The sequence below is a fragment of the Thamnophis sirtalis genome, unplaced genomic scaffold, assembly GCF_051295495.1.
Source record: "Thamnophis sirtalis isolate CommonGarterSnake01/CBP01778 unplaced genomic scaffold, rThaSir2_p1.2 scaffold_1, whole genome shotgun sequence".
In the NCBI taxonomy this organism is placed as follows: Eukaryota; Metazoa; Chordata; class Lepidosauria; order Squamata; family Natricidae; genus Thamnophis; species Thamnophis sirtalis.
Genome location: NW_028261381.1, coordinates 1,119,343 through 1,146,512, shown reverse-complemented (window position 1 = coordinate 1,146,512; position 27,170 = coordinate 1,119,343). Strand labels below are relative to the sequence as shown.

Sequence of the window (27,170 nt, the reverse complement as noted above, 5' to 3'; positions counted from 1 at the left end):
AGATATCCCCCTCTACTCTGGGGGTAGGAAATAAATAGTTGCAAAGGTCTCGATACTTCTTGGCAAGACTTCTCCAGCAAGCTAGAGTACCTGAACTAAAACAGTACTTTTGTCTTCAAGGTGCACTAAGTAAGACTTTCCCTTTTCTCACCTATTCTCTTGGATTGATAAAAATATCATATCATATTGCTACATCTCCTAAGGATTATTTTAGGTGAATTAGAGTCTACATGATTTAAAAGATTTGCAGCTTCTTGAACTCAAAGGATGATTATAAATTGTTCTGCATCAGCCTAGAAGGAAGTATTGAATGACGTTTCCTAATCTTCAGCTTCTGACTACTACCATGCAACAGCTTTTTAAACAACCCCAGAAGATACAATACATACAATGCATCACACGCGAGCCACACCCACACCCGGTTTAGTGAAAGGGGGAAAAGTTATGATATGTTACATCCCACCACCATCACACCGTGAGTTTGACACCCCGGTCATAGAAGGAATGCTTGTAAAATTAATATTAACAAAAAACTAAAAGGAATGGCTAATGCTCTAAAGATTCCAGAATAGTTCAACAGCTTGCATATTTAGCCATTTCCACAAATGGATATTCAACTGTGACAAGTACCATATAATATCCTGCATTTGTATAATTATTTAGGCTCTTGTGTTTTTGTTTTAATAACTAGTATTACTATTTTAACTAGCATTTTATCTTAACTAGTATTACAGTATAACTAGTACAGTGATGGGTTTCAAAAAATTTCACCACTGGTTCGGTGGGCATGGCTAGGTGAAGGGGGGGTTGTGGCTGAGTGGGCATGGCCAACTTGATGTCACTCACACACATGCAGTCACTTGACCCCCACCAAGCCCCACCCACCGAACCGGTGGCAGAATTTCTTTTGGACTTTTTGACACTTTTTTGAGAGGAGGACCCAGCCGGCCCAGTTCAGGACGCCAGCCATCAGAGGTGAGAAGCCGCGCTCCTTCCATGGCCATCACAGAAGCCGCCCATGTAAGCCGCTCCCCACCTCTCCAGGCCAGGCCCACAGCTCGCATCAACCCGTTCCCTTTGTCTGCCCAGCTGGCGGGAGCGGCAGCAGCACTAATCAGGCTGCCAGCTCTCAAAGAGGTGGCTGAGAGAACCTATTTCATCAAAGTGAATTCATAAGCTACTTAAAATTGATCCTTCTTTAACTGATTCTCCCTCACTCACTCTATCTCCTCTATCTCTATCACTCTATCTCTGGGAGAGGGCATCGGAGGAGCCCCTTTTCTGCCTCAATGCACATTCATAGGATACCTAAAACTGCTAAGGAGAAGAGTCCAACACCCAGAGAATCTGCAGTACTTTGTCCTTAAAGGCTGCTGCTCTGCGCCTTTTGATCTTTCTCAGTCAGGGAGAAAAGGGACCCCGTGAAGGGACCGAGCCTGCTGCTGAACTTGGAAGCCAAGAGGCTTCTTTTCCACCCAGATGCTGGCCACAAGGCACCGAAAAGGCCTCTGGTCCCTGCTGCCATCTTTGTGCATGCACAGCTTTCTTCTCACCGGCTGGAGGACATTTCGTTGCCCTGCAGCCCGTGGCTGAGTGGAAAAGAGGCCCCCAATCCTCCGGTGCTCAAGTTGGTGCCCGAGAGGCCTCTTTGCCAGCCAGCCACTTCCCAGCTCTGCTCAGCTTGCCATCCAACGGACACGTCGGGTGAGCAAGCGAGCGGTGACTGGGGGGCCTGTTCAGGAGTGTGGCCAGCCTGCTGTCAGGCCCAATTACCACTACCGGTTCGCCCAAACCAGTGCGAACCAGTAGGAACCCACCTCTGAACAAATATACTGATACCAAGCTGGGGAAATTGCTAAGACTTTGACAGACTCAAGATTCAGAATATTTTCGACAGATTTTAAAATTGGGCCTTATCCAACATGTTGCAGTTCAGTGGCAAGAAAAGTGATACAAAATGCACTAAGCCTATGATGGTAAACCTATGGCACACATGCCACAGTTGACACGCGGAGCCGTATCGGTGGGCATGTGAGCTCAGCTCTGGCGCACATGCGCATGCCAGCCAGCTGATTTTTTGTGCCTTCTGGGCCTCCAGGGGGTGGGGAAGGCCATTTTGATCTGGACAATACATATTAGAGAAGACATGAAGAAGCTAAATTGGGTTCAGAGAACAACTGTCAGGGCGATACAGTGTTTGGAAACCATGATTCATGATATATAGTTAAAGGAATAAGATATGGTTCGCTTTTTCACACTTGTTCACAAAGTTCCCCTTTCCCTCTAGAAAATGACTATATTCAATACTCAAGAGAATGAACGAGGGAATGAATGTAATAGTAATCCACAATGAAAAAAGCATAAATGTACATATTAATGAAATACTTTGCTTTGTCTAATGTATCTTTAACAGTTAATAAGTTATACATACATTTAGTTGGAGTTCTCCAGGCTTAGTGAGATCATTATTATAATAATGTTTTTTGCAGAAATTGAGATGGCCTTGCCGTATTTATAGCCGCTCATCCACACAGAGTATAACCAGTGTAAGGCAATCTCTACTTTAGAACCACTGCACTGAGGAAGTCTCACTGGAACACAACATGAAAGTACTGTAAAGATCATGGTCTCTAATTTATTACTCTTTTTTTTGCCACAACTTTTTAATTCACATTTTTGTCCCAGATTGATCTGCATTTACTTCTTGAAATTTACTAATCCTGTGCTCTAAATGTGATTTATAATCCGATTTAATATTTTAATAGGTAAACTTTTATTCTGACTGCACCCTGTTGAGTGTTAAACAACTAATATTCCCCACACACTTCGTGTTTGTGTGTGTGTGTGTGTGTGTGTGTGTGTGTGTGTAGGCACATATATATTTACTGAAAGGAGGCAGTAATTTCAATAACTTCAAATGTCATCAATAACCATAATTAGCAGACGTGTTGTCTCATTGAGAGATTACCTGATAAGAATCCAATTAAGTTTTTCCCCCTTAAAAGAAACCATCATTATATATTATTGAATTCTATTTTCATGCTGTGCATCTGAGTTCATTAAACATCAATGAAAGCAGAAGTGGTCAATACACTTTTTTTCCTGAAAGACCACCAAGAGAACCACTTTTAGATTGCATGTGTCATGCTCACCAAGGGATCGTTCATTTTAGCTTCCCCTCATTACTGCTGAAGTAATTCACCATGTACAATGGGAGGACAACTGTGATTAACTCCTGGGAGGCTCTGAAAGACTAATGAAACAATTTTGTTTTTACGTGTTACAAATGTTTGTATAAAGAAAATATTGGATTATATACCACACATAATCCCTTGTGTCCCTGGCATTTAGATTACCCTGCTTAGCTTTAAAATTATTCCAAAGTTAAGTTTCTGGAGAGAATTTTTTTTAAAGCAAGTTGTGTTCAATTAGCAAAAGTATTTCCACTATTTACTCCCAGCAGAATCACTGAAGGCAGGATGGTCATTCCAGCCACCAGCAAGCAGGCACCTGTATTGGGCAGCAGTGATATACAAAGGTCCCCGAGGAAGATAATCATATTTGGCAACAATCACAAGGGCGCTGATACTGCATGGGAAAAAACAATGACAAAATCACTTTTGTTATACTAAAAAATCCATATGACCAGAAAATACAAAATACAGTGCTGGATGATGGAATTGTCAAACAGAATGCCATTCAAATTTGAAGCAGCAAAAGCAGAATTACAAGTTGGTATACGGGATTCAGGAAGCATTAATATGGGAAAGTGGATCACAGTGAAAGTCATACTAGGCATCTGAATATATCTTAGACATCAGGACGGCTTAGAAATGGACATTTAAAGATCATATGGTTTACCCCCTCAACACCTGAAAAATGAAGAAGGAATAGTGTTGCTTTCATAGTTAGGTAGCATATAGCAGGAATAATACTTAGCTACAATGCCATCCTTGACTAAATAATATCAATTAAACCTCAAGGACAACTCTTTAATATGACGATTGTTCAAGTTTATGATCCAATTACTGACCTGGAAGAAGAGGAAGTTGATGAGATTTATGATCAAGTGCAGTTTGACATTGAAACATCATGTAACCAAGATGTATTGCTTGTGATACCCAAGATCGAAATGCCAAAGTTGCAAATATTAAAGAGGAAAATGTAGTTGGACTGTATGCTGTAGGAAATCAAAGTGAAGCAGATGGACTACTTATCCATTTTTGCTACTCGAATGATGTCTTCATAGCTAACTGTTGTGGCCCAGCAGGAGCCGTTGGAACTGCCGATGGATTCCGATACCGAGGGACCCTATGAGTCGGCTCTGGAAGATGCGGAGGATCCTGGGCAGGGTTCAGACTCCAAGCAGGGACCAGAGATGCTGGTTGGCCACCAGGAGGCGCCTGAGGCATGGAGCAGGGGTGAAGATCAAAGAGAGTTTGCCCCTGACGCCAGGCAGAGAAGGGCGGTGAAACGGAGGCAGCAATTACGGAGACAGACTCATAGGAGATAATCAAGCCCAGGTGGTTGTGGCTTGGCTCCTCCCAAGAGAGTATATAAGAAGAGACTTTGGGAGGAGATCTTTTGCAGGACACAACCATTCAAACTAGCTGGAGAAGCTCTTGTTTGTATTGTATCTCTTGTCTGTGGGAGTCTGGGTTGCTGCCAATATCTTGTCTGTGAGTAATTACTATGAATAAAGTGTGGCTATCAGTTTGTGTCGGCGTTAGTCACCGGACGGAGGGGGGTCAGAACAGCTAACTATATCGTAAAATAAACAAAATGATGCCTGTATTCCATTGGTACAAAGAGGTGAAAGAGTTCTGTTATAACAGCAAAGACATGGCCAGATGATGATTGTGGAACAGATTATGGTGTACTGCTCATGTGCAATTTCTAAGTTAAACTAAAATAGTAAGAGGAGAAAGCCATGCAATTTCTATGGTATGATCCAAATAGCCAACATTTTCAAAAATCAAGAATTGATTTGAAGATCTGATCCTTATTTATAAAGGATCAAATAAACTACAGAGTAAAATCAAAGAAATTGTTAATAATAAATGTGAAAATAGTCCGCCAAGGATCAAGAAACCAAAGAACACAAACTGCATGTCATCACAATCTCTGGAAATTACCAAGACAAGAAGAGAAGTCAAAAAGGATAAAGTTCTTAAGAATGAATTCATTAAATAATTTAAAGAGCTATTAGAAGAGACAAGAAACATTGTCACAACATCTGTAAATACATCAAAGATGGAAACAAATAGAGAAGATACAGAAAGACTAAGAAAGTCTTCCAAAAGATCTCTGAACTTAAGAGGAGATTCTAATTTCAATTTGACATGCCAAAGGGCATCAATAGATAGATGACAACTGTTTTAAAGAAGGTCAATCGAAGATAGAAGGAGTACACTGAAATTCTGAACAGCAGAGATGTTACACACCAAGGTACTTTGAAAGATATTTTGGACTTACAAGAAATTCTATAAGTTATAATGTTATACTGATGTCACCACTAATAGCTGAAAATGCAAATGATCTACAAATTCTAGTAATAGATGTCAAAGAGGACAGTGAAAAAATGAAATTAAATATAAAAACCAGGCTTATATAACAGTACAGCAACCAACAACCAACCTCAAACTGACAAACAGCCTGGGGCTGTTGAGTTCCATCCCCTACTCGAATTGGTGTGCTTGTTGCGACCTTTTAAATTGTTTTGTATTGTTATCTGTTTCTGTTGCCTTCCCTTTGTATTGTCCCCCCCCCTGGTTTTGTTAGCCGCCCTGAGTCCCTCGGGAATAGGGCGGCATACAAGTTAAATAAAACCTAAAACCTAAACCTAATTAAGTTATTGAAATTGTGGATAGTTTATCCCTTTTAGGATTAACTATCAACAGTACAGTAATCAACAATCAGGAAATACATTCCACTTGAAACTTTTGGATTTGGTGTTGGTGAAGATTCCTAAGAATACTATGGATAGCCAAGAAAAGAAACAAATGGATCATCATTGGATTTTTTTCCAGAATTCTCACTTGAGGTGCAAATAACCAGGCTGAAGTTATCATATTTTGGACGCATTCTACAAAACTCTGGCTCTCTGGAGAAGTTTATATTACTGTAAAAACTAGAAGGAAAGAACAGACTACCACCAGCAAAACAAATGAACCCAATTTTAGAGAAAATGGTGCAAAATGATGGAAAATCAAGCTGGGGACAGATTCTCCTGAAGAAAAATCTATCTGTGTAGTCACTGAGACAGCCTCGACTTGAAGACAGATAATCAGACCAATTCACCTAAGATATTACTTTTTTGGTTTCATTGCTAATTGGTCCTTAGTGCTTGGAGTCTAATTCTACTATATTGTGTGGAATTTCTTCCCAAGAACAAGGAAAAAGTCTTGCTATCTGCTCTTAACTGTACCTCTTGCCAGTGGTGGGATTCAAAAAATGTTACTAATGGTTATGTGGGCGTGGGAGTGGCTTGGTGGGCGTGGAAGGAGAAGGATGCTGTAAAATCTCCATTCCCTCCCCACTCCAGGGGAAGGTTACTGCAAGATCCCCATTTCCCATTTCAGCTGGAACTCGGGAAGCAGAGGATAGATGGGGGCAGGGGAAGCCAGAGGTGGTATTTACCGATTCTCCAAACTATTCAAAATTTCTGCTACTGGTTCTCTAGAACTGGTAGAACCTGCTGAATACAATCTCTGCCTCTTGCTAACTGAAGGGGCTAAATATATTTATCCCCTTCCCTAAAACCCAACGTAAAGGAGGGAGTAAAAAAAAAACCAACCCTCTCCCACTTTTCCTCTCTGTATATTTAGTGTAAGACAGCCTTGCCTTTCCCTGTCCTGATATCTAGGGAAATGCTCTTCTAACAATTTGCCCATGCAATAGGACAGTAAACTGTGGAAAGGCATTTTCAAAATTATCACTTCCCCTCTTAACCTGACTTTTTTAAAAATATATATACCAGCATTAAAGATTTAATGAATATGATGATATCAATCTACTATATAGCTACATGCAAATGCTATAATCAATTATAACAGTGCAGATTTCCTTGCTCAAGGTAGTTTTAGGCGTTTATACATAAATTACTAAATGTTAAAAAAAAAGCATCCAATCACCTAGGTTTTATAAAAGTTCAGAAATGTTTGGTAATTATTTTCTTGGCTTTTAAAGTCATGAAATTACAATAATTCCATGTTTGTTCAGCTTTATATTAATATATTTGGACGTAACAGAAAAATAAAGGCAGCAATGGGATAAATAGAGCCAAGTACACAGCAATCAAAACAGCCAAATCATCTAGAATGATTTGCAAAGCACTATCTCTGTGAAAATGTAAAAATTACCACATTAAAATATAAAATCATGAATCTAAAATCCAAAATGTTGAGAGGAAAGAATCAAACTTGAATATACTTTCCAATTCTTTTGAAAACTGTTCATTAAATGCAGGATAAATTGCCAAGAATTACTGACAATTTTTCTGATTGCAGACTCTATGAAACTATAAATTCTGTTCATACTCATTATTTATTGTATATTCAGCATGGTCTCCATACTACAAGCCTATTTTCCAGTTAAGAGTTCCTACTGTTACTGATGTTTTCAAATTTGATTTAAAATTGTCTGTGAAAGTATCAGTTAGTAACTGTGAAGACAGTGATAAAAGTGATTGAATAGAATCCCCTACAAGCAGCAGGGAAAAATTATTCTAGCTCAGTGGTTCCCAAACTTGGCAACTTTAAGACTTGTGGACTTCAACTCCCAGAATTCTTAAAGTTAAAGTTAAAGTCCACAAGTCTTAAAGTTGCCAAGTTTGGGAACCACTGTATCTAGCTGGAAGGAAAGCAGAAAACTAAACCAAGCAAGACATCTGGGGTTTTTGCTCTTCTTCTTCCTCCTCCTCACTGCAAAGAGCACAGGTGGTATGGAGCCAACTAAAGTGAGCCAGGCTGCAAATGCACTGGCAATATGCAGCCAAACCCTTGAAGAAATTAGCGCAAACTATCCAAGTGCTCAGCTTAATCTCTACACAGTCTGCCTGATGCACCAAGTTGGAGAACAGAACATGAACCTTGGCTACGCTTTGCAATCTAGAAAGAGATGTTAACTTTCTAGCTTTCATTCTTTTTCCCACACCTTTCCCAGTCACAGCCTGTGCTTGTACAACAACACCAATCATTACATTCTGTGCTGCCTCCTAGGAGAAGCTGGGGGAGCCAAAATAATGAGCAAAAAAAGCCAAGAACTCAAAAGAGCCAAAGCTGACTATTCACAACTTTTAAAAGACTAACTCCCACTCTCTTGCTACACTGTATGAAAACAATTTTGCCTCTGCTACCATTTCCACCTGCCCGTGTTAAGTATAAAATGCACACGTCAAAGCTTCTCAAATATCCAATAACTGCACACTAAAACAATTTGTCTAAACAAATTCATTACCGTACCTTAAATATGTCATTGATAAAGTACATGGGTGGAATTTCTTTGATCAGTTTTCTAGCCATTCAATCAAAAATAAAACCCCTTTGGATTTAATTTGTCAAACATCTTGTGTAAGAATGTGGCTGGATGTCAGGAAGTTTTCTGTTTGTTGATACAGCAGATGAGAATAGAATAGAATAGAATAGAATAGGAGTCAATTAGGATTAAATACACAAGGAAGGTGTCTCCAGTGCAGAAGCTTTCAATGTACATGCAAATCATCATCATCATCATCATCATCATCATCATCATCATCATCATCATCATCAAAAACAACGTAACAGCTCTTAGACCCTTGGTTAGGAACTGTTAAGTTTTTACCAGTCCTAAACTATGAATCAGATTGAAGTTTAACTAATAATAAAAATGATAGTAATTCACCAAAAAATGAAAAATAGCGTACAACTGGAAAAATTGTTTTGATTCAGAAAGATGCAGAAAAGGGAAATAAGCCTGAAAATTACAGGCTAATCACTTGCCTGCCAACAACATACAAATTATTTACAGGCATTATTAAAAAACCAAATTTATGGGTATCTAGAAAACAAGGATTTGCTACCTGTAGAACAGAAAGGGTGCTGCAAAATTCAAGAAGAACCAAAGACCATTGATAATTGATAAACTGATTTTGAAGAATTCAAAGATGAACAAATTTGTTCATGGCCTGAATTGTTTATAAGCAAGCATTTGATTCTGTTCCACACAGCCGGATTGAAAAATACTTAGACATTTTTGGATTTAGCAGCAACATCCAGAAATTCCTGAAGACTTCCATAAAGCTATGGCAAACTAGGTTGATGGCCTGTGGAGAAGAACTTGGTGAAGAGTAAATCAATTTATTGTCATCTCTGTTATTTATACTTTCGATGGCAGCACTAACAAGCATTTTGAACAAAACAAACTGTGGCTAAAAAAGAGTTGAACAATTTCCCATTTGCTCTACATGGATGATTTAAAACTGTTTTGAAAAAGAAAAGCTGAATTGAACTCACTGCTGAAAAGCACTGAGGAGTTTAGCAGAGACATTGAGATGCAATTTGACATTGACAAATGTGCAACAATTGCTGTTCAGGCAAGAAAAATTGTTGAAGATGATGGATTCAAAGTTGATAATAAAAAGTTGATAAAAGCAATAACGCCAGAGGAAGGCTACAAAGTACTTAAGAGTTTTGGAAGCCTCAGACCTGTTGCACAACTAAGTCAAAGAAGCTACTTCAACAAAATTAAGCGACTCCATAAAATTTGAGATCAAAGTTAAGTGGAGGAAATATCATAAAGGCAGTTAACACCTGGGCAGTGCTTCTTATAAGATACTCAGCTGGAACTTGATAACTTGGATTGAAAGACAAGAAAACTAATGACAATGCACCATGCTCTGCACCCGAAAAGTTATATGGATCAATTGTACTTGCCTAGATCTCAGGGTGGAAGGGAACTCTTACAGGTGAAACAAACTGTGGAAGAGGAAAAACATGGCTTAATTAACTACATAAAAAAGAGTCGCTGCTGAAAACAAGAAGATTGAAAGCAGACTATCGAAAGGAAACAATTGAGCATTGAGTTTCTAACTGGAAAATGAAGCCTATGCACAGTCAATATCTGAAGAACATGGAAGGAAAGGTAGGTAAAAATCTGACACGGAGATGGTTGAGATCAGGGGTGGTGAAGAAAGAAACTGAAGGCTTCATTTTGGCTGCCCAAGAACAAGCCCTGCAGACCAATTCCATGAAAGCAAAAATTCAACATGACAGTAACAACAGCAAAGGCTGCTTATGCAGCAAGAAAGATGAAACAGTCGATCACTTTATCAGTGGCTGCAGCAAAATCTCACAAACTGATCATCTACAATATCATGACTGAGTTGCCAAAATCATACATTGGGAGCTCTGCCAGAAGCTTGGGTTTGAATGCAGAAAATATTACTGGAATACCAAATTGACAAAAGTCCTTGAAAATGAACAGGTCAAGATCTTGTGGGACTTTCAAATTCAAACAGAGGGACATCTGGCCCACAACGTGCCTGACATCACTATAGTGGAAAAGAAAAAAAACGTCGGGTTCATTCATATTGCAATATGAGATGATGCCTGAATTGAAGAGAAACTACCATATTTTTCTGAAAATAAGACCGGGTCTTATTTTCTTTTGAAACCCCCCCCCCAATAGCAATTGGCCTTATTTTTGGAGAGGTCTTATTATTTTTGAGGTGCAATAGGTGACGAGTATGATCACCACATGGCTGCTGCTGTGTTGCAGTATTTTTGGGGAGGGCTTATTTTCAGGGGAGGGCTTATTTTAGCGCATGCGCTCAAAAGCCCAAATGGGATTATTGTACTTATTATCTTATTTTTGAGGAAACAGGGTAGAAAAAATAATGAAATACCACAATCTGCAATTTGAAATTGAGCAATTGTGGAGGAAAAAATCAATGGTTGTACCAATAGTAATAGGAGCCCTTGGAGCAATACCCAAAGGGTTGCCTAGATACATGGAAATTTTGAGCTTATCAGACCTAAATATTTTGACTTTGCAAAAAACCACCTTACTCGGTGGTTGATGATGGATGATGATGACGACCGAGGGACTAATTCTGGCTGCACAAGACCAAGCCTTAAGGACAAGTGCATACAAAGCCACAATTGAGAAGACAGCAACAGACAGAAAGTGCCACCTATGCAAAGAAGCTGAAGAAACAGTAGACTGCCTGGTCAGCTGCTCCAAGAAGACTGCACAGACTGGCTACAAGCAGCAGAAAGACAAAGTAACAATAATGGTGCATTGGAAGATCTGCAAGAAATATCAGTTAACTACAAGCAAGAACTGGTGGGACCATAAAAAAGAGAAAGTCATAGAAAATGAAGACGTTAAATTGCTCTGAGCCTTTAGGATTCAAACAGATAGGCACTTGCCACATAACCCCCTGCACTTAACTATTGATAAGGCAGACAAAAATGTATGAAGAGTGTCTGGAGACAGTAAAATAGAAAAGAAAGAACTGGAGAAGATAACAAAATACAAAAATCTACAAACAGAAACAGAACTGTGGCAAAGGTAACTACGGGTAGTAGCAATAGCAATAAGTGCCTTGGGTGCAATCCCAAAATAACTGGAGCAGCACTTGGACATCATTGGCATTGACAAATTCGCCATCAGTCAATTGCAAAAGGTGGCTTTACTCAGAACAGCTTCCATCCTGCAACAATATTTGTTAACACTGTCAAATATCTACATCTGCCTATCCCAGATCCTTGATAAGGACTCAATAGGTAGACAAAAATTCCAAACCTAGTCTAAACGTGATGATGATGATGATGATGATGATGATGATGATGACGACAACAACAACAATAATAATAATACCAATAAGAGGAGGTAATAAAGATGATAATAAGGATAATAATACTACAGTCATATTACATTGGTGTGTGTGTGGGGGGGGGTACTGTAAGAATTAGGTGTTCAGCAGAATGATAGCACAAGTGAAATAAACAACTGTCTCTGTGTCTAGCTGTTTTGGCATCCCAAGGGAGGAGTTGAAACAGTTTAACAGCTAAAACAGGATGCGAGGGTTCTGTAGATATTTTCCCAGCCCTGCTTCTTACCTGTGCAATACACAGGTCTTCTATGGAAGGCAAGCTGATTGCAATTGTTCTTTCTACAGTCCTAACTATATATTGGACCTGTTTGGTTGCTGTACGAAACAAGATAGTTATAGAAGTATAAATGATAGACTCAATAATTCCTCTGTAGAAATGTATCAACAGCTGTTGGAGCAGTCTGAACTTTCTCCGTTGACTCAGGAAGAACTTACAAGAAATATACAACTACAAGAAATACAACAAATTCTGGAATATTATAAAATGGAGCTTAGAAATACCCAATTACATCAATAAAAAGATGAAGTTAAACATTGATATGGTGATTAAGTAAGAAAAATGCAAGACTATCAGCAATCTCTATTATTTATTATTACTTTCCTTAGTCTTAGTAGGTAGGTAGGTAGATGATAGATAGATAGATAGATAGATAGATAGATAGATAGATAGATAGATAGATAGATAGATAGATAGATATAGAGAGAGATAGATAGATAGATAGAGATAGATAGATAGATAGATAGATAGATAGATAGAGAGAGAGAGACAGACAGACAGACAGACAGACAGACAGATATAGATAGATCAAATAAGCAAGCAAATGTAATTCAGAAAGTGCTAAAGCATGCTAGCTGAAATGGAGGAAATACTCCAAGTGATCTGATACAGTAGGGAAAAGTATATTTTGGAGGAACAACAAAGACATTCATTAAGATTGCTTAGAAAGTCATTAATATAGAGTAATGTCCACTTCTGCCATCCAGAAACAGAATGTGGCCTCTTCTGATGCTAAGGGAACCAAGTAAGGGGAATAAGTCCTTAGTTGTGGTACAACTGTTGTCGAGTTATACAAAGATCTAAGCAAGAGGGAGAACTGCCAAGCCTAAGAGTATTAGCTTTCCTCCCTTCTTTCAAGTGTTGAAACTGTTTCCTTTCTAAATTGTTTGCTCCACTGCTTCTGTTAATCCTCCTCCTTCCTGCCTCACTCCCACACCGACCCGGCACACCCGTGTTAACAGCAGGTGCACAAAAGCAGAGGTGGGACTGTTATTAACATACGATCCATTGCCATTAGACTCAGATGCTCCAATAGTCAAACAGGCAGCCCAGTGGTGGGCTCAGAATTGTTTAACCACCTGTTCTCTGCCCTACTGACTGGCTGGGTGAGCGTGGCTGCAGCTCATGTGACTGAGTGGGCGTGGCCAACTCTACTTCATTGTGTGGGTGGTCCCTGTATGGGAGAGGGAGGGGTGGGAAGGGAATCCAGGGATCTCCAGTGGGGGAGTGGAAGGAAAGAAAGATCTGATAAGCTATTTTGGGGTGTTTTATTTATTTATTATTATTTATTTATTTGCCTTTATTTGTATGCCGCCCTTTTCCCTAAGGGGACTCAGGGCGGCTCACAATTCAAAAGGGAGGGGGAAACAACAAACAATAAACAATACAGCATATTAAAAGAGAAAAATGCAACAATCACACAATTCGAGTGGGGTTAGAATCTTAGCCCCAGGCCAGCCGGGACAGCCAGATCTTTACAGCAGCGCGGAAGGATTGGAGGGTGGTGAGGGTCCGAATCTCCACGGGAGTTCATTCCAAAGGGATGGAGCAGCCACCGAGAAGGCCCTCCTCCGGGTAGTTGCCAGTTTGCACTGGCTAGAAGATGGGATTCGGAGGAGGCCCTTTTGGGGTCGTTTTGGGGCTGTTTTCAAGCTGCTTTTGGCCAGAAAAACAGCCTAAAAATGGCCTGAAAACAGACTGAAAAATGGCCTGCTTCTTGGTCGTTTGGGGGCTTTTTTCAGGCTAATTTTGGCCAGACCAATGGCCCCCAAATGGCCTGAAAATGGTCCAGAAAATGGCCTGGAAAAATGAGTGGGGGCAGGGCCAGCCAGTCATCCAATTTGCCGGTTCTTCGAATCCTGAAGAAGAATTGGAACAACCAGTTCAGGCGAACTGGTGCGAACTGCCAGCAGCCCACCTCTGAGGCAGCCCACTGCATGATTGACAGGTACCTGTTTCAGATGCCATCTTCCTATGGTAGTTCTTTCTATCAGTCTATTGCATAAATCAATATTTTTAAACGTTTCAAAATACAATGCCAAACTTATTTAATCCAGCTAAGAAACAGCTTAGTTTCTCCTTTAGTCTGGAAGACAATATAGTCATATTAATTTATATTAAAGGAATCCACTCAAAAAATACAATTTCTTGCTCCAACATTGTAGTACATGGGGGAATGACAAAAGTCATTCTAATCACAGTGCTAAATTTCAACGTATTGAGAAGAAATAGACGCTGAAGTGATTTAAAAGTAATTTTCCCCATGGCTCTTGCATGATTTGAATAGTGCAATCAAGAAAAGACAAGAAAGTTTTAAAAAAAAATATTGAAAAATGACACAGACCAAATACATTTCTCTGAACTTCATTTTGATGTGTCAGCTTTAGCAGGCATTTTACACCAAGCATTGTGACATGGGTTCATTGTCTTTGGCAGATTAGAATTGTAAGTGAACTTCCGAGACAACCAGTATCCGACTGTGATCTTTAATCCATTAAATGTAATCGTTAGCCTGATTAATCTTCTTGCTGGTATTATGGTTCTTGCCATTAAACACATTCACATTTTTCATTTACTTCTAGGGTTGATAAGGAGGTAGAGACCACATGTAAATATAACTCATTCATGGATATAATACTACTACAATGTAGGCTGCAGCTCATACAAATCTTGAAGGAGAAAAAAGAGGAGGGGAAGGAAGGGAGCATGCTCAGGCAGACCAGTAAGACCACGAGTGGGCCAGCGAGTCTCATGGATGGCCACTGGGCAGCCTAGACAGTGTTGCTGGAAAGCATGCTACTACGCATGAGCAATAGCAATAGCAATAGCAGTTCGACTTATATCCCGCTTCATAGGATTTTCAGCCCTCTCTAAGCGGTTTACAGAGTCAGCATATTGCCCCCACAGTCTGGGTCCTCATTTCACCCACCTCGGAAGGATGGAAGGCTGAGCCAGTGAGATTTGAACAGCCGAACTGCAGAACTGCAGTCAGCTGAAGTAGCCTGCAGTGCTGCACCCTAACCACTGCACCACTTCGGCTCAGAGAGCAGAGATAGTTCTATGGGCTATCAGAGAATGGGACATTCTAGGGTCATATGATCACGTTTTGTGATCTTCGGACAAGCAAAGTCAATGGAAAAACCAGATTCACTTAAGAACCGTGTAAGTAATTTAACAACTGTAGTGATTCACTTAACAAATGTGGCAACGAAGATAATAAAATGGAGCAAAATTCACTTAACAAAAATGTCTCAGCAAAAAAAATGTTGGGTCTCAACTGTGGTTGTAAATTGAAGACTGCCTGTACTTCCAAAAACTAATATCTTTTCGGGGATAATGGCAAAGCAAGCTATAAAGCCCACCACTGCCATTTATTGAAAATATATGAATTCAGCTTCACCATAAATTGCAAATCCCACAGCCTGATATCAATATCCACAAGATTTCAAAGCACTTTAATCTTTCAAATCACTATGTCATTGAGCACCATTCTTAAAGGAATTTCCACCGTCCACCTTCTAGTTAAAGATACAATGGGGGATTGTCTGGAAAGTATAGAAAGTTCCTAGTGTAATGAGGAAACCTTAACACATTCCAAAACTAAGAGATTTTAATTATGTCAAGGGCACTCACCTGTTTCAGTTTCAGTTTCAGTTTCGGTTTATTTGTATGCCGCCCTTCTCCAGGAGGGACTCAGGGCGGCGAACAACTCAAAGGGGAAAGGGAACATAAACAACAGTACACATAATTAAAATACACGAAAATCACACAGCCATACCAGTCGAGAGGGGAGGGGAACTCATCAACCCCAGGCCTGCCGGCACAGCCAGGTTTTGACGGCTTTCCGGAAGGCCTGGAGAGAGGTGAGGGTCCGGACCTCTCCAAACATCATCAATACTGTAAACATTTCCAGTACCCAGAAAAAATATTCAAAGGTTTCAGTTTAAGATTTTAAACGCAAAAGTGACGCCTTTCTTGTCTCCCATTCATAAGCAATATGAATGCAATTCATAAGCAATATTGGCAGTATCCAAATCCTTGCAGAAAAGAAAACTGCTTTTTCATAAGGAAGCTCATATGCCTGTCCTAGTGACTCTAAATCACAAAGAGTTCTTTCCTGAATGGGAACTACACATAACTAGCCACCTTTCAGAGGCATCGCATTTTCCACAATCTGTATAAATACTGCAAGGCATTCTCCTTTAGTTCCCCACATACCAGTGGTGGGATTCAAAAATTTTCACTACCCGTTCGGTCGGTGTGTGATGAGTGGGTGTGTGATGAGTGGGTGTGGCCAATATGACATCACTCATGCTCATGCCCACTCAGTCACATGCCCCCCACCTAGCCACGCCCACAGGAAAAGGTAGGAAAATGTTTAAGATTTCCCCCTGCTTCCTCCCACCCACCACCTCTTTGGTTGCTTACCTTCTGCGGCAGCTGGTCCAATCCGAAAGGCAAGCTGACCGAAGTTTTCGGCAGCCCCCAGCCAGCCGCCGCTGCTGGGAAGCGTTTGGCTGTCAAAGAAGCAGACTTGCAAGGCAATGGGAGGTGCATGTGCGAAGAAGATGGTGGCGACGGCAGCTGTTTTTTTGCCAACCAGAGGATTTTTCAGCAGCCTGTGGCCAGCCGCTGGCCTCTTTGAGAGTCAGTATGCAAAGAGGCGGCCCAAGTGAGTGGCAACCAGACAGGCGGGGGGACCAGTTTGGGGGTATGGCTAGCCAGCCATCACTATAGGTTCACCAAACTGGGAAAAATGTATGCCACCGGTTCGGGTGAACCATTACGAACCAGCTGAATACCATACCTCTATTACCATACGATAACAATGGTAATAAAGGGTCTCCAAGCCATTGGCAGAACTGTCATTGGGATAGTATCCATCTATATGCCAAGGAAGCCAATATATATGCTTAACAGTCACTTTCCATTACAATTTGTTTAAGACTGAAATATTCTCTGATATTTCAAAGGGCTATCAGAGGATATTTCAGCGTTGTAAATTACAATTGTAAACAAATTGTATTGTATATTTCAAAGGAATATCAGAGAAAGAAAAGAGTTCCGAGAACAACCAGTGAAAATATTTTATCATACAAAAGCAGGTCATACTTCTGATAAACTTATTTGTCAAGAACACATAAATATGAAAGTAGTGTAAAAAGGTTTACATAAAAAGAAAATGAAATGAACACTGTATTGTTCAGTTTAGACAAACTAACAAGAAATATGTTTTTAAAAGAGACTATGGTGCATCTATTTATTTTTATATTAAAACAAAGTCTAACACCCTATAACTAATACAAATAACATTTTTACATATGAGAAATATCTTCTAAACCCTTATAAACAACTAAATATTATTGAATGTTAAAAAATGGAAAAGATATTTAGAAAAGATTGTGTTACTCTTTGCACAACTAAGTTGGTTAAACCCCTCTGAAGTCACTAACATACTAAGAAAGGAGCAGCTGTTTCAACTTGTAAAAGTAATGAGGTTTTGGTCTGTGGCAAAATGTTCTAAAAGGAAAAAGCACTTAATGCATCAGTTTCAACAACAAAATTAAAAAAGTTAAGCTCTTTTGTTAATTTAATGCAATGTTCTTGTGGAAATAAGAAACGGGGTGGCGGGGAGGAGAAAGGAATAGAAAAGAAAAGAAATGGTGGCCTGTGATAATCAAATCAATGGTATAGTAAGTATAGGGTATTGTCATTTTGTCCTCTGGGAATCAAACTATTTTATTACAGAATCAATTTTATTTATTTCCCCAGGTCTAACTTTGTTGGCTGTAATAGTCAAGGACACTGTAGCTGCTTAGAGCTACTTTAGTGATTGTGGTGGTGTATAAATAAATAAATAAGGCATAAGCAACATTCACACTTTTGCTAAATAACTTTGTCCACCTGCAGGACTGATTAAGGAAGATGATCTGTATCAGAGGAGGGTTGCTGCCAATTTGGCCCAGATCGGCCAAACCAGTAGTAGCAGCTGCAGGAGGCTCCGCCCACCTGCTCAGAAGCTTCTGCGCATGTGCAAGCGCGCCCAAACTGGTAGTAAAAAATTTAACAACCCACCTCTGATCTGTATGTGTACTTACAATACATAATATTGGTAAGTGGACAGGAAGATCCTATAACAGCCCAATTTTACATTGGGAACTAACTTGCCTTTAAATATTATATCCCCCAAAATTTTGGTTTTCCTATATACGAAATATAAAAGAGTTTTCTATCATTGTATGTTTTTAAGCAATCTTCAGTATTACTTTATCTATCTATCTATCTTATCTATCCATCCCGTCCCATCCCATCCATCCTTCCCTCCCTCCTTCCCTCCCCATCCATCCATCCATCCATCAAATTATATGGCCAACTATCTCATGAAAATGATTCTCTGGATGTTATATGATGACTAAAAAGATTAATATATAAATGGCAATTATTATTTTAATAACATATGGCTGATGTAAAAACACAAAGTTAAGAGAGAACAGCAGATGTTAATGACAATGGAGCCACTATATACCTCAGTATATTACCAATCCCAGGGGCTCCCAGGCCTGATGGCATAATCAGGCTTTGAGGGATTTACAGAAACTCCACAGGATGGGGCCAACTTTTCTTTGGTGTGTGTGTGTGTGTGTGTGTGTGTGTGTGTGTGTGTGTGTGTAAGGATGTTCCGAAAAGGAGGAAGCCATGGCAGGGAAGGGTGGCCTCCTGGGACCTGCCAATTATAGCTCTCTGGCTGACAGGTCCCGAAGGAAGCCTTTTCTGTTAGATCTGATGGGACAGGCACATATAATCAGAGAAAGGCAGTCCTTCAAATAACCAGGTCCCAAGCCATGTGGAGCTTTAAAGTCAAATAATTTCATCCCATGTCTTAACACAATTATTCTGGTATAACATACAATTTGTATTAGTCATAGTGATACCCAAGTATTCCACTTTTGTCTTAATCTGGTACAAAAGATGGACCCTATGGCACTGTTACTTGCTCAAATGGCCCTTCCAATCCCTATATTTTCACACTAGGCTATTTTCAGGACCCTGGTATAATAACTATCCTGCTGATTTCCCAGTAGTTTTTGTTTTGAAAACTAAAATAATTGTTCAACAACATAACTCCATCCAAGGAACCCCCTAATCGTATGTGTGGAGGGGAGTTTTGATGTGTGTTTATTTACTTGTTTATTGAAGGTATGAGTTACCTCTTCTATAGCCTTATCTTCCTATATATCATTACATAGGGATTGTACATCAAAATGAAGGTGTTGTGGAGAAGAAGGATCAACGTCGTGATGTTACAACATGCAGTCTCGATCCTCTGAGACCGCCGTTGATACTTTTTGCTGCTGGGGGGGGGTCCATTGAGACCTAAACTGTCCCATAGAGACAGTGATCAGGAAGACAAAGCCTTGCTGGTCTCAGGGATATCGCAAAATCCCTGATAGACCCAAGGGAAGTGCTTCAAGCCCGCGGTAAACAGGCAGCCCCTAGGCTGATGAAATCGGGATGCTCCGGAAAGAAGGAAGTGAAAAGAGAAAGTGAGTCCATCTGGTGAGGTATTTTTTCTATTTTGCTAAAGACTGCCCAAAGAAATGTTTCTTTAAAGCCAAATTAGATCCTTAAACAAAAGAACCGAACAGCGAAAATAATCCTATTGGGATTGCTGTGGAAAGTTTTTTTTTTTCCTTTGTCTTTCTAACTATTTTTTGTGGATTGAAATGCTGGTAACATTCTTCATCTCTCCTCTTAAAGTGAACGGATTGATTTTTTTTTCTTTTGCTTCTCGTTGCTTTATTTTTTGACTTCTGGATTAAAACCTTCCTTTTTATTTTAACAATTCTTCCTACTACTTGTTATTAAACCACACTAAAAGAAATCTAAAGAAATTTGTTTCCTACAGAAGGTGAAAATTAACTGCAACTCGGAGATTTTTTTTAAAACAACATATCTCTCTTCTTACTTGACTTCACTAACTTTGCAGCTGAAGGGTTTGCAACTTGTTTACAGAAACTGATAAAGAACCAAGGGCACGAACTGTTTTCACAGGTGCCTCTGAGAATTATTTTGGCAGGGAAAGAAAGAAAGAAAGAAAGAAAGAAAGAAAGAAAGAAAGAAAGAAAGAAAGAAAGAAAGAAAGAAAGAAAGAAAGAAAGAAAGAAAGAGGGGAACAGAACCCTTCCCCTTTGAAGAGTATAAAAGAACTTGTGTTCAAGTCAATTTAAAATAAAAGTAAGAGAGGCCTGGAAGACTAGAGTGGCAGTCATTATTAGGTTTTTCTTTCTTTCTCTCTTCTGTTTTGGAAACATGGCTCAATACTTAGAGGGAGGAACCTTAAAATTCCAAAATATCTGGACCTCACATCCCAAAACGGCTCTGAGAGGGGGGGAAAGCCTCCCATTGAAAAGAGCGCTGAGTGGGGTGTGGGATCCTTCATTCTCCTCCTCTTAGCAATCTTTTGCAAAGAGAGGCTTCCAAAACAATGATCTTTTGCGAAGGGAGGGTTTTCCTCCTTTCAGCGATCTTTTGCGAAAGGAGACTTCTCAAAATGGGATGCCCCCTTTTCTTTTGCTTCCCTCAATCCGTCTTCAGGAAAGCCTCTGGAGGGTGAAAAATGCCCAAAAATGAACGCCAAAATCAGCTGGCCAGCACACGCATACGCACTGGAGCTGACAGGGGCAACGGCTCACGTGCCCTAAGAATGGGTCCACGTGCCACCTGTCGCACACGTGCCATAGGTTCGCCTATGAAGAGCCAAGGTGGCGCAGTGGTTAAATGCAGCACTGCAGGCTACTGCTAGATCAGCAGGTCAGCGGTTCAAATCTCACCGGCTCAGGGTTGACTCAGCCTTCCATCCTTCCGAGGTGGGTAAAATGAGGACCCAGATTGTTGGGGGCAATATGCTGACTCTCTGTAAACCGCTTAGAGAGGCCTGAAAGGCCTATGAAGCGGTATATAAGTCTACTGCTATTGCTATTGCCATCACGAACGCCTATATGCTTTTGGATTGAAAAGGTTATTCTTTCATGATTTTACAAGAGTTGTGTAATTTATACCATGCAGGTTTTTTTTTTAATTAAAGGATCTATAGTCTAAATTTTAACATGTTTTCCACAGTAGTTTATACAACCCCCCCCCCCCCCCAAAAAAAGTCTTTTTAAACTGACAAGTGTTCCAGGTAGAACCTGGGAGTCCTTTCTTGTGTTTTCCTATTGGAAAACATTTGGATGAAAATTGTCATCCCTTGACAGGATCCTCTTCCATTTCTCTTTGTGCTACTGCTTGATTAAGTTTTATGCAAGCTGAATTAAAATTTGCACATGGATGAAAATAGGGTTTCTGCAAAGAAGCCAAGTGTTTTGTATAACACTACTAGATTCAACAATCCATGATTCCAGAAAGCACTGTTGCATATTGCCATCTGTTCTTTATTTCCTTTCCACTAAATTACGAAATAAGAGTTTTAACAAAAGCTAGACTAGCAAACTGTAATATTGTGCCCTCAGCTAAATGATTACTAAACATTATGATAACCTATATCAGCTATGGCATGCAAATTTGTTATTTCTAATCTAAACAAAAAGAGCTGAAGATAGTAGTAAATTGATGATAGGTGGGAAAATGCATTACCTGGAACTAAATTGCTTCAAATAATTTCTCCCATTTGCATACAGGAATCTTGTCAGCCAGCAGAGGAACAACAGGTTGGATTAGATAGGACTTTCTCATCCACATAGTTTTACAGTATATTCTCAAAATATTTATTAAAATAATCTGCTTAAATTTCTAATCCAAAATCCTAGTTAAATAATAAACTCAGTTTGTTTTTTCTGATGAAAGACCATGAGAGAGAACCGAGAGAGGCAGAGAAAGATCTTCGATAAGCTGAAACAGAAAAGAATGGGTTCCACTTTGACTGGCATGTCAAAGTTACCTTTCTTAACGCCTGCAAAGTTCCATTCAATTTTTTTATGTCTTTAAAAAAAAGATTATTTTAATTAAAACCTTTGCTTGCTGCAAAGGAAAACTAATTACATTTACTTATTCATTCATTATGCTTATATCCTACCTTTCTTTTTTGAAAAATTCCATTGGACCTCAAATACATCTATAGAATATGTATGTATGTATGATGTATATTTACTTGTCTTTGTGTCTGAAATGTAAATGTAGCCCATTTCTCGCCAAGAAAATTAACAAAACTAAGTAAATAGAGAGAAGTACCCTGCGAAGAGAGTGGAAAGTAATAAGAAAGTAGTATCCCTGCAATTAATTATGTGCCTTTTTGTAAAATACTGATGAGGCAAATGATGAACAGCGTTTATTAAGGAAGAGCAGGGAAACTCAACTAGATACAAAATCAGCGCCAGGCCCTTCTTCACAGCTCCTTATACTGGAGCGTTCAAGGAGGGCAGCCAATAGCAAACAGGAGAAAAGCTTCCAGCCAGGCGCGCCTCAGCCAATAGGCAGAAGCCTTTGTTTGCCGGGCTGTCAGTCGTATGTCGAGGACTTGTGGTCAGTCGTAAATTGAGGATCAATGGCCAGTGACAAGTCAAGGGCATAACACTTTTGGCAGCCATCTTGTTAATAGGCAATCTCCACCAGCAGTTCTTTTGTGAAAATTTCTACAATATTTACAATTCTAAATAAGTTCAATGAGCCCCAGAAGGTTGGAGATTCATGATACCAATACAAACTGATTACATGAAACTGCACTAATAAACATAATTTATTCTGATTTTTCATTCTATTATCCTGAAAAAAATTCTGGTGCAGTTAAATGAGCATAAGTATTAACAAATTTGATAGCTATGTTAATGGAAAAAAATAAAGGTAAAATGAATGATTTAGAAAAGGATGTTTCATTGGATCTATAAAACGAATTGACTGAGGCTTTAAATTTTAAAGGGGAAATACAAATGACAAACCAAGAGAGAGACCAGGTTAATTTTTTTCCTACTTCCCCCTCTTTACAAAAAGCCTCTTTTCTTAAGGCCTTGAAAGACACTGTGCATTGGGACAAAGAAGAGATGAATAGAAATCAAATCCTACAATAATATCCGAATGAACTAAAGATTAAGCCTGTTGGAAGTAAAAGGAAAAATATAAAGCTGGTAGTTTGATCAAAGTTTTATATTATTAATTCTGGCCATCATTTTGGAACTTTCTTCTCACACCAGGACTAAAAAGATAATGTTTTAGGGGTTTATCTATAGATAAGAGATGGGGATGGGATAAGAGGGAAATGAACGGTTTATAGAGTTTTGGGAGTTATTAAATTTGTTTATATTTGTTGTTATGAAGGTAGAAATCATTTCTTTAGTTTTACTTTTTCATTTTCTTCTCTTTTTTTCTTTTCCTTTGCCTTGCATTTTTAGTGCTTTTTTCCCCTACTTTTAGGTTTAGTTTGCATTACATTTTATTATTACAATTCTTAATAAAATGTATATACAAAAAAAGAGGGAAAAGCAAACTTTTGATTGAACTGTTGTATACAGTTTTTGTTGCTGCTTTAATCCAATGGAAGTGGCATGTAAATAAGGAGTTAAGTGACCTGGAACTGAACCTGTGAGAATTAGAAACTTCAGCAAGACCAAATAACTAGAGTGAAAAAAGAAGTCTTTTTTTATGCAAAGCTTTCTTGCTAAGCTGTTAATTAAAATGAATGGATATCAAACTCAAAAGAAAGCGAGTAAACAAATACTCTGCAACTTGCACACCAAAATATGTTCAATGGAGGATATAATGCCCATGCTGCTCATTAGTCAACTTGTTTATACAGTGTGCTCTTTTCTCAGCCATTCTTATTTAGCAACAAAACTATGGATAGCAACTTGTGTTACCGCTGCTGAAATAGAATGACCCATTGTTATCCATTTAAGAAATAGTTGAGAAAGCATAGGAAAAAAAGGTATGAAGACTAGAGTGCAACATTCTAGATTGCAAAAATCCAGGCAAGCATAAGGAGGCAACAAAGAGATTATAAAATGTTCACCACATGAAAAAGATTTAAGCTAGTTTCAGACTCTAAGAAGAAGGAACGCAACTCTCCCACACCTACTATTGAAACAATCTTCTACTTTTGCATTTATCAACACATTTTTTTTCTTTATGGATGGAAAATACTATAATTTTAGAGCCATGGTAGCGCAGTGGTTACAATGCACTACTGTGGCCGTTTGCTGCCTGCCAGCAATTCAGCAATTCAGCAATTCAAGTCTCACCGGTTCAAGGTTGACTCAACCACCCATCCTTCCGAGGTTGGTAAAATGAAGACCCAGGTTGTTGGGGGCAATATGCTAACACTGTAAACCACTCAGAGAGGGCTGTAAAGCACTGTACAGCTGTATATGTCTAAGTGCTATTGCTATTGTTCAAAAATTGCCAATCTGCTTGAGGGCCTGGTCCTATGTCATACTGCAGCTTGCTTGATGGAATTCCCAGATATAGTAGATGGATGGATAGATGGAGGGAGGGAGGGAAGGAAGGAGGCAGGCAGGCAGGCAGACGATAGATGCTTAAAGCAGTACTGACAAATTTATTTGATTCATGCTTCCCTGCAAATTCTCCAATGAACCAAAAACCTAATTCTATAAAAATGTAAGTTGGAGAGAAGAGTATATAAACAGTAGAGAGAAGAGTATATAAAGTGCAAAGTGACAGTTGAGTTCCCATCATTTGCTCCAGCTCCTTCCCACCTAGCATTTTGAAAGCATGTAAGGTAAAGAGGTAAAAGTAATGTTTCCCTCGTACATATGTGCTAATCATTCCCAATTCTAGGGAGCGGTGTTCATCTCCATTTCAAAGCCGAAGAGCCAGTGCTATCCAAAGACGTTGCCATGGTCCTGTGGCTGGCATGACTAAACGCCGAAGGCGCACAGAGCACTGTATCCTTCCCACCAAAGGTGGTTCCTATTTCTCTACTTGCATTTTTACATGCTTTCGAATTGCTAGATTGGCAGAAGCTGGGATAAGTAACGGGAGCTCTAGGGATTCGAACCGCCGAACTTCTCATCTTTCTAATCAACAAGCTCAGCATCTCAGCCACCGATCCCATGAAAGCATGTAAATGCTAGTAGATAATAAGTACCAATTCGGTGGGCACACTAACAGGGGCATGAAAGGAACACATAACTGTGAATTGCCTGGGCAATGGTGACGTCTCTGGTTAATCTTTTCAAACCAGAAGATCCTTCTTACATGAGTGTGACGTGAGTTCTTTTCCAGTCCCCTCTGGCAGCTGCCCTGTGCCCCTGTGCTTCAGTAGCTCTGAAAGATCCCTGGGATATAAGTCATCTGATCCTGGCGAATTGAACTCATCTAAAGTAGAAAGGTGTTCTCAGTGGTGGGATTCAAAACAATTACTACCAGTTCTGTGGGCGTGGCTTGGCATGGCTTGGTGAGCATGGCAGGGGAAGGCTACTGCAAAATCCCCATTTCCTCCTGATCAGCTGAGACTTGGGAGGCAGAGAATAGATGGGGACGAGGGCCAGTCAGAGGTTGTATTTACCAATTCTCCGAACTACTCAAATTTTCTGCTACCGGTTCTCCAGAACTGGTCAGAACCTGCTGAATGCTACCTATGGGTATTCTTTTACTAATTATTTGCCTATTTTGACCTGATTCCCTGTTCTGTCACCCACGGTGACAGTTTCACCTATCCCCTGCTGTCCATCACCATCTTGTTGTCTTTTCCCGTTAGTGGACCTATCTACTGATTGGCTTGACTATTTTCTTATTCCTTACATTTTGAAAGAAATGCTTTTTAATATTTTTGGCAATTTGTTGCACGTCTTAGTTCATTCTAAGTGTTGCCTTTCCTCTTGCAGATTTGGGCTATTTGCTGATATTCTGTTCTAGTTATGAAACCCTCTTTCCATTCTTTATACTTGTCCTTATTGGTCCCCTGGTGTGTCAGAGCGGTCTCTGTGCAGTCATGCTAGTTTTGTCTGGGGTCTCTCTATTTTTTTTCTCTCTGTGGTATTGTGTTTGATTGGACTTTAACCTCGTTTTTCAGAATTTCCCAAGCATCTTCAGTTTTTTTTTACCTTTAGGATTTCCATTCGTGGGATCCTTCCTAATATCTCTTAGTTTTGAAATCAGCTCTCTTGAAGTCTAGAATGTTTGTTTGACTTTGTTCAATTGCTTGAGCCTACATTATGTTGAATTCTAGTATGGCACAGTCATTTAAATTTTCTACACCTTTCCCCCTTCTATCATTTCATCCCTATTAGTAAGAATCAAGTCCAGTATAGCTAATCTTCTAGTCTAATTCCTTCCTCTACTTTTTGGATAGCAAAGTTTGTCAGGAACCAATTTGATCTTCCTCTTGCTGCAGTTTTTCTTTCCCAGTTTATGTCAGTCATTTATGTCAGAGCCCCCCTTGGGCCATGTCCCACTAGCGGGCCATGGCCCATTCGAAACCTGGCTGTGCAAGTGATGGGCACACATGCAGCTCCAATTTTGCAAGCTGAGGGCACTCGTGATTACGTGGAAAGCTCCATTCGTGCAATCAGAGGATGTAAATGCCCACCACTTGTGCAAATAGAACTGCATGTGCTTGTGTGGCTCATGCACCTGCCACTCACACAGAAACCATCCCTTTCCCCCTCCCCCGGGCTGCCAAACCAGAAAGTTTGGACATTGCTGATTTAGGTAATTAAAATTCCACATTACTACAGTAGTGTGTTTCCTGCACACCTCATTGAATTGATTGGAAATAGGGGAGGAAGGTGTGGGTTGGAAGATCCTTCAGAACCTGCTTCAGACTGTCATTCAGGAGTTCTGCAGGATGCATCCACTCCTGGTCACCATTTTCAATATTTGGACTGATTGTCACACTTGTCAACATAGATAAGAGGCTGATAAATTTCACTAGCAAAGAATGCCCAATTCATATTGGTTGTGGATGTTTATGGCCCCAGGAACAAGTTGAAGAAGGCAACATCTAAAGAGAGAGAGAGAAGCAGTTACAGTATATGAGGCTGTGTCTTTGAGTCTTATTAGTAAAACCGG

At 39.7% G+C, this 27,170-nt stretch overlaps 1 protein-coding gene and 2 pseudogenes across 4 annotated transcripts in view; 2 read left to right on the top strand and 1 right to left on the bottom strand.

Annotated features, from left to right (window-relative positions):
- Window positions 1-27,170, bottom strand: part of ERBB4 (erb-b2 receptor tyrosine kinase 4) — a 769,459-nt gene that overhangs the window by 694,361 nt on the left and 47,928 nt on the right. The window lies entirely within an intron of this gene.
- LOC148049311 (uncharacterized) lies at window positions 7,943-10,578 on the top strand (annotated as a pseudogene).
- LOC148049310 (uncharacterized) lies at window positions 10,925-11,788 on the top strand (annotated as a pseudogene).